The sequence below is a fragment of the Macaca mulatta genome, chromosome 2, assembly GCF_049350105.2.
Source record: "Macaca mulatta isolate MMU2019108-1 chromosome 2, T2T-MMU8v2.0, whole genome shotgun sequence".
In the NCBI taxonomy this organism is placed as follows: domain Eukaryota; kingdom Metazoa; phylum Chordata; class Mammalia; order Primates; family Cercopithecidae; genus Macaca; species Macaca mulatta.
The window spans coordinates 21863068-21869341 of NC_133407.1; the positions used below are offsets into that span (position 1 = coordinate 21863068).

The 6274-nt window shown below is 51.1% G+C and overlaps 1 protein-coding gene across 5 annotated transcripts in view; it reads right to left on the minus strand.

Annotated features, from left to right (window-relative positions):
* LRRC3B (leucine rich repeat containing 3B) overlaps positions 1-5536 on the minus strand; it is an 89857-nt gene extending 84321 nt beyond the window's left edge. For 2 of the 5 annotated variants that reach the window (XM_001093813.5, XM_015132267.3), the window contains exon 1: positions 5107-5536. The gene's annotated coding sequence lies outside the window, so the exon portion shown is untranslated. Of the gene's footprint in view, positions 1-2819; positions 3695-3976; positions 4255-4283; positions 4747-5106 lie in introns of those variants that run through there. The other 3 variants (XM_015132266.3, XM_028843182.2, XM_015132265.3) reach the window with 3 other exon arrangements.
* Positions 5537-6274: the final 738 nt, after the last annotated feature.

Genomic DNA, 6274 nt, shown 5'->3' on the forward strand with positions numbered 1-6274 from the left:
AAATATCTAACCCAAGACTTTTAACTCATACTGTGTATTGTATAAGCATATCTATTCATTGTGTTCTGAATGAAAGTTTTTATTTTTTCATATCCTTTGTCTCAGAGCATATTGCTTAATAGTAATTGTTATTCTAAATGTCAACAAACTCATATTTATATGATTTAAGATAAAGGCACACCCCAAAGAATTTCCCCAGAAGATGTGTGATGTGGGACTTTTGATACTGCACCACATAGAAGCCACAATAAAATAAGTAGAGGGGATTGGACCACATAAGTAAGGTAAGGATACAGCTCCCATGAATAAACTAGGAACTGGACAGCAGAATATCTGCCCAGGTTCCAAAGGATTCCCCTTCCTGTGGTCCCTGGGACAGAAACCATTTCTTTCGGATATTGTCACACTTAATTTCAGTGTTACATCTCTTTTCTTTAACACTGCTGCAACTCAACTAAGCTGGTATCCCCACCTCCAGAAGGTCACCCTTCTGGGTGATCTGGTTTTGAATGGCTCTTCCTGAAGAGTGGGGCAGCTGTGCAAGTTTTTCCTACTTGCATAAAAACAAAATTGGTTTCTAATGAATTCTCTGGAAAATGAATGCTTCCCCTTGAGATAACTGGGGTCTTGGGGATTCAGAACAGTCGACCTGACACAAAAGGCAGACTGAGGTTGGGGGTAGGAAAAAAAGGAAGAAGAGGGAGCAGCTCTTAGTGCATGCTGGATCTCTGTGGGCATTTTGGTCACACCTGGGTCCCTCAGCAGCCAAGCCTCACCTCCATCTTCCTCCACCCATCCCACCTCTGACAATAATGTTGACTCACTCTCTTCTTTTCTTCTTCCACCTCCCTCACTATAGGATGACCTAGGTCCTAGTGTGCCACAGCATTAGAGATAGAAATCCTATTCCAGGTGACATAAAAGGCACCAGGTTTCCACCATCTGTCTATGACTCTTGCCCTGCTGATGTGATTCTGAAAAACAGGATTCTTCTATCCCCCCTATTGATTATGACTATTACTGTAGTCATAGTCAATATTACTATTGACTTTGTGTTAGTTTGTCTCCAAAGAGAGGACATCCTGGTACTATAAAGACATGAGGTGTTCTTGGAAACTAGAGCTTTGTCTCATGAAATGCTTAAAGGTGTATGAAATCCTCAAGTGACTGGAGAAAGCCCCCTTTGTTGAAGGGGCTAGGTAGGCAAGGAAGTGACAAATATTATTGGAAGTGACAAAGAACTATTTTTCCTCTTTCTGAGCCTCAAGTACAGAAATATATTGTTTTGCCTTAGCTTTACATCAGCATAAACTTTAATGAAAAGTCAAAAATCCACGAGAAATCCAATAATTCATGCCATTGTATTCAAAAGAATGTTTCCTGTGATAGGAAAAATTCCGTATTATTTTCACAAATACTTGGAAGTATGGAAGGATGAAGCAACTCAATCTAACAGAAGACTTTGCTAAAATCATTAGAAATCATTTAATCTTATTTAGAATCATCCAGAGGAGGCTTGCATAGTTAATTTTTGTTGATCTGAAGACTTATAAATATTCTGCAAATTTTTATTTCTGCAAAAAGAGTCAAATTTGTGGTAGCTTATTCATTATATATGATATAGAGTTTTTTCTGGTTATGCTGATTGAGAAGCATTTATGGGAAAATAAGCAAAACACTCTTTTTAAAATAAAAATTATTTTCCTAATTAATTTTAAGATGCTAAAAAAATAGCGGAAGTGAGCATAACTTATTTATGTATAATGGTACCATATTTGAGCAACAGTCAAAAGGCAGTGGTTCTAGCATTAGTTACGCTACAAATGCACCAAGCAGCCTTGAGCTCAGCATTGAATCTCCTCCCTGAGTCTGGATTGGGTGGGATGATATCTGAGATTCCTCTTAGCTCTAATTCTGTGACTCAATTCAGAGAGAGGCTTTCATTTGCCGAATACAATTGCTACATAAAACTGCCTCTAGTTCTTGACCACAGAGCAAATCCCTGTTCATATTTGGATCCCTCCTTCCATTTATCTTCCTATTTAAAAAAAGAATGTCTACGAAAGGTTCAGAAGAGAAGTCCAGTACCAGTAGCCAGTTTTGTAAATCGATTTACAGTACTAGTATTCCACTATACCAAGATGTACCCCACCAAACTTTGAGACAGGCGATATGCAACATCAGTCTTCCCAATACTCTGGTCACAGGGGCTCACAGGCCAGGACTGGCACTCATAGGATGCCCCTGCAGTTTGGAGTAAAGGGTTAGGGGCCTCACTCATGCTTCCTTCTAGACAAAGGGTTTTCAGTACCAAATAGGGCTGGGAGTATGGGACATACTCAGTGTTCTCTGCTCACCAGACCAATCAGCCCCACCATTTCCTGGCTGAATGCCAATAAGCAGATAACTTGATTTATTCAATACTGGGTTTCCCCATCTATAACACGAGATAAGTATCTCTACCCATCTTTCAGGACTGTTGTGAGGGTTAAATCTAACACAAGCATATACAATATCACATATAGTGTCTGGAATAGAGTAAGAACTCCACACCCGCTAGCTAGCGCTGATTGTTACATTACTATTTGTCTCCCCAGCACGGTTCAGCAACCTGAAATAAACCCACCTTGATGTGGATCTGGAGTCTTTCCTCAAGTTACCAAGGGACATATTCTAACTTGTTTCGACATGCAAAAAGAAGTGGCCAGAGCACAAATTCAGGCGACAGATAAGCATTCAGAAAGAAATGAGCCCAGCGAGGGGGGGCTGGGGTCAGAGCTAAATCTCGTGGAGTGTGAGTTTTAAGTCTAGGATCCTACCTCAGGTATCCAGGTGCTTGTGAAGAAGCCGGGCTCTCTCACCAGGCCTGGCCTGTGAGGGTGTGGCCTTTGTGCTCAGGAACTGCACCAGGAGCCTGAGCGCAGGGAATCCCCGTTCTGCTCCTTGGGGCTCTGGAGTTTGCCACCGCTAAGGCAGGGAGCTACCTGCTCCAGGGGTGCCCCGGAATGGGAGGGACTGACCTCGGGATTTCTCCCGGGAGCCCTGGCGAGTCGATGTTTCCTTCGATGTGGCCAAGGCGAAGGACCCAGAAAAAGGAACTGCTCTGAATTTTGCTTTTTCCCAACTGGTACAAAGGAGCAGGAGTCCTCTGTAGGGCACCCGCGGAGAAAGTAAGAAAAGCCTGCACGTGGAAGGTCTGAACAGGGAGGACCTAAAGGTTGTACAGGGTTCCAAACCCACCCAACCAAATGTTTCCCTATAGGGCTACTAGGAACCAGGGATCCACTCTCAGCCAAAGGCACCTCTGGGAGAGGAGCATGCACCTCCTCAGGGAGAGAAGGGTTAAGTGAGGTGCTTACTGTCCTTGGTAGTCACTGTGCCCCCACCCGGAAATAGGGGGCTAGGTGGATAAAAGGGAGGGGAGGCTGCCTCTTCGAAACAGCTGACTAAGCCCCCTCCCGCAAACGGTCTTGCACTCCAGATTGCTGGGGTGCACAGGAGAAAAGAACCTCCCCTTCCTGCATTTGCCAGAGCATCTGGAACCACCAGAAGGATCTACCTAGAAACTGCAAGGTGGGCAGATCCACCTCTGCCTGGGCTCCCAGGTCTAAGAGCTGGGTCTCCCCTCACCCGAGGCCCACACCTCCTAGCTCTGCGTTTCCCTGCGCGCCCTCAGCTCTGCGCTCCCCAGCCTCCCGGGCGCAGCACAGGGTTCCCCCCACTCCCTCGCTCCGCCCAGGTGCGATTTGTGGAGGGGCGGGGGAAAGTGGCTCCCACCGCAGCCTCCGCTCCTGCGCTCTCCTCCAACCACTTTGGACCCCTGTTTACTCGCCGGGCGCTGGGGACTCCCCTCTACCCCGCACACACCACACACGTCTACCCCTGGGAGGCAGGAGTCCCCTTCCTACACTGCGGCTGCGGAAACATCCTTGACTCCCGAGCGCCTGGCAGAGAAGGTGGGCGTGGGTCTACCGACCTGGGTGCGGAGGTGAAGGAACGTAGAAGCAAGCGGGTGCCAGAGAAGAGAGCAGACTATGGTCCTCTTAGAGCATGGAGAAGCATCCCTGGTCCGCGATCTGACCATTCAGTCACCACCCAAGATGCCAACGCATTCAGATTCTCGCGGGGAGGTTTGTTTGCTTATGGGGAGGGAGATCGCCCCATCCCAGGCACTGAGCAGCCTGCCTTCCCAAGTACCCAAGGGCCCGGCATTCCAGGGCTCCATTCCTTGTCTCCACGCGCCCCCAGGTACCCAAGCCCCTCCCCCATCTGTATTTACATACCCAGGCCAGCGCCCTCCGGACTCAAATCCCTTTTCCTCTTCGTCAGATGGCCTCTCAGGGCTGGCCCCTCGTCCACATTAGCAGTACCTTTTCATTTCCCTCAACCGTGGGCAGATCTACCCGACCCTCAGCTTCCTCCTCCACCGCACGAGCAGCCTTTCCCTCCCTGAGCCACTTACTTCACCCACCCATATCTGCACTTGCAGTTCCCACGGCGCACAGCCGCAAGCCACTCCAAAGGTTTCATTGCCGAGTTGGGGGTGGCGTGTGCAAGGATGGACTGACTCCCATCGCGCTGGACGAAGCTTCAGGGGTGGCCGCAGCCATCCTCCACGTCCCACCTCTCTTATTTCACCTTCCCTGTCCCTACCGAGCTCCTAGAGGCTCCTAGAGCTCCTAGAGCACTGCTGGGTCCCAAACCCTCGCCTCAGGAGCCAGAGCTGCGGGGAGTGAAAAGTCGACTGGCAAAAACACACAGAGAGAAATGGGCAGATGCATATGGCAAGAGGGGCTGGGGGAAGGGCGAATGCAAGAACTAAACCTGCAACTTGCACAGCACGGGGTGAGCACCGCGCAGGGAAGGGTCACAAAAGTTTGCAGACTATTGTATAGCAGCCGGCTGAACAGGAGCAGAGGGTCGACTGTATCTCTCCAGGAGGAGGTCTCTCCCAGGGTCTGCGCAAAAGGGATCGGGGGGCTTAGAAAGGCATGGCTTAGAACTGAGGTAATAGTTCTCTACTTGTTCCTTGGAGGGACGGCCTAGGTACCCGGGGAGAGGGATGATCCCGCGCGCTGCGAAAAGCAACAGGCGGCTGCACCTTACCTTGCGCCAGTCCCGGGCCGGGGTGGCTGCTCCATCCTCGTGGCTCAGGGAGGAGGCGTTGGGTGCGTATGCTTAGGGGTGTGCGCGCTGCCAGGGCTGCAGCGGCCGCCACCTCCAACCAGCTGCAAGCCGAGCTGCCCACCTGGGACCGGGCTGGCCCGGCGGGCTTGGCTCCGGGCGAAGGCGGCGGGGTTGGTGCGTGGCGGCTGGGTCGCGGGACGCAGGCAGTGCGTGGCGCGGCTGGCGTTTTCGGGCGCCGCCACCGAGCGAGGGTGCGGCCCCGGGCTGCCGTGCGGGGCACGACTTGGCTCGCGTTGCTGCGGCGGCCGCTGCAGACCCTGCTCCAGGCGCCGTAGCCTTGCAGGAAGAGCAGACAAAGACGCGAGAGAGGCAAAGCGCCGCTTGCCCAGATGCAGTCGGCTCAGTCACTAGAGGGAAATCGCCTCCAAACCCAGCCTGGGGATGAGGGAGGAGGGGCGAGGCGGCTGGGGACTAGAAAAGCAGCAGGGAATTAACGTGACAGTCAGAGTCCAGCCAGCGCCTCGCCGGCGCTGCTCTCTCGCCTCGCCGTTGGGGGGTCCGGAAAGGAGAGAGGGGGCGGGGGCTGAGCGTTGGCTGCAGGAGACCAGCTGAGGTAGGAGTATTAACTCCCTCCGCTGCTCTCGCCTTCCTTCCTCGCACCCTCTTACACAGCTCTACTTGCAGCAGTCTATGGCCCCATTCCTTCCCCCATTTTTCTAACTACTGAGATCAGAGCTGAATTAAACTGGTGAAAGGAGCAAAACGTGCAATGGATTGATTGCCCTCCTTGGGGGAAAAGCGGAGGCTTAAAATCAATTCGACAAATGAGTGTTTACTGGGTGCCGAGTACTGTGCTCCTCTATTGTGAGGGAGGATTATGAATAAGGTACCCCCCTCCCGCCCCAGGTTCCATTGTCAGATCTCAGAATCAGTTTCCCCTGCAGTTCTGGAAGCCCAAAGTTTCGGGGTTGAGTTGTGGTCCCTGATCCCTACCCTCAACCCATCTAGCTTTCTAAAGCAGAAGAAGGTGAAATTCAATTTTCCCTTCTCCTTCCTGGGATGACTTTAATGTGCAGCCGAAATGGAGTCTCTAGGCCGCTTAAAAAGCGCGCGCACGCCATTGTGCGTGTGTGTGTGTGTGTGTGTG